Genomic DNA, 2,031 nt, shown 5'->3' with positions numbered 1-2,031 from the left:
ACATGCGCACTGGCTCCCGACGGCCACGCCAGGCCCCGCCTGGGGAAGGGAGGAGGCTAGCGCCACCTGGCGGGCTGGGCGGCCAGGACTCAGCCTTCAGCCTGACCCTTCCCCGTGGTCCCCACAGCCCAGACAGCAGATAAATGCTCACTTATTGATCCTTCAGAGTGGGCCCTAGCGAGACTCAGGACCTCCACCTTATAGGAGCCCCTTCTCCCCTGGAGGTATCCATCCCCCAGGACTTTCTGGAGAGCAGGGCTTTCTTTGCCTGATCAGGGTGACTCCATGGCGAGTGGAACAGCAGTCCTCAGGCTGCGCCTGCCCCGGTGACTCCATGGTGTGTGGATCAGCGATTGTCAGCTGTGCCTGATCAGGGTGTCTCCATGGTGTGTAGAAGAGCAACTCTCTGGCCGTGTCTGCCCTGGTGACTCCATGGTGTGTGCAACAGCAGACCTCAGGCTGCGCCTGCCCCGGTGACTCCATGGTGTACAGCAGTCCTCATGTTACACCTATCCTCCGTGACTCCTTGGTGTGTGGACAGTCCTTACATGGTGCCTAAACCTCAGTCCTCCATCTTGTTAGGTGGTCGTTTGCCATGAGCTGTTTCCTTTGGCGTTGGTGGATGACTCCGTACTGTGCTTTTTCAAGTGAACAACACCTCCCTGGCACCACGATTAGGCACAAACTGAGAATAAATTAGTTGTTCTAGTAAAAGTGACCACCTGTGTCCTGACAGAATTAAGCAGCGACACATCTGCTCAGGCATGAGAAACCAGTCTCTTGGGCTTATGGAACACACCAGATCACCAAACGAATCAAGCCCTCACTCAAGGTCCATAAAAGGGGAACATCTCACGAGTGGACATGGAGGCACCTTCACCCTGGTCACCTGGTCACCAAGGTTTGCCCAGGAAAATTGCCACAGCAACAAACTTCTGAGTCTCCTCCTCTGGTTTTAGAGGAGCCCCCTGACCCCCACCCACGTCCCACTCCAAGCCTTGAACTGACACTCTAAGCTGACACGGCCTGACGCTGTAGGCTGTCAGGACCCCCTGCCTTGACCGCCCTCATCTGACCACCTGCAGTGGCCCTGCGACTCTGCATCCTCTCTCTGCCTGTGTCCTGGGCTCAGCATCCTGTGACCCCACAGCTGTCTTAACTGTTTTTCGGTCTCTCTGTGACCTGTTTGTACATCCTTGTGAAGTGTGACGTGTGACTTGAGTGTGTGGATGTGGAATCAAGGCCAGAATGGAAGAAGGTGTGATTGCCCAGCTGTGACCACAAATGAGCCAAAATAAATAAATTCTGACTCTGGGGAAGACACAGACGTGTTTGGTCAAGGGCACAGCTCATTCAAGATAGTCTCCATCTCTCTAGGGGTCTCAGGCCCCCAGGGGTTTCCACCTCTCTAGAGGCCTGTCTCCCCAGGGGTCACTGGCACCCTGGACACCAGGAAGACACCACTCAGGTGAGGAAAGTGACAGCAGCAGGAACGCTTCCTTGAAGGAGGGCCCACACCTGGGATTCCCACACCTGGGATTCCCACACCTGGGATTCCCACACCTGGGAGCTTAGAGGGTAGCCCTCTCCTGAGCACCTGCCCAGCCCTCAGGCCAGCTGAGCCTCGCCTCTCCAGGCACCCATGGCAGCATCAGCAGGTTCTGCTGAGCAGCAGCCTCCTGAGACAATCCCTGCTGGGGTCCAGGCAGCCCTCCCCCATGCCCCCTGGGGACCGGCCAGGTTGTCGCTGGCTCCCTCAATCATGGCTGCCTCCAGGTTCCCTTCTGCCCTTTGAGCCCAGCACACCCTAAACTGAATCCTTAAAACAACTGTCCCCTTTCTTGACAGTGTGCTGAGAAGGGCTCATCTCCCGCCCTGTCTCCCACGGGTCTCCAGTGTGGTCTGTCCAACTCATCCGGTTCCACTTGTCCTCAGTGAAGAAGACCAGAGGATGTTCCACGGGACGTTTAGACCTCGGCATGCCGAGGAGCCCACGCAGGGCCGTGCAGGGGTCACAGAGGTGTGTGGTTG

This window comes from Spermophilus citellus (genome assembly GCF_964194105.1).
Source record: "Spermophilus citellus genome assembly, chromosome: 11".
Taxonomy (NCBI): Eukaryota; Metazoa; Chordata; class Mammalia; order Rodentia; family Sciuridae; genus Spermophilus; species Spermophilus citellus.
The sequence above is the reverse complement of the archived record's forward strand: the minus strand, read 5'-3'. Positions refer to the sequence as shown.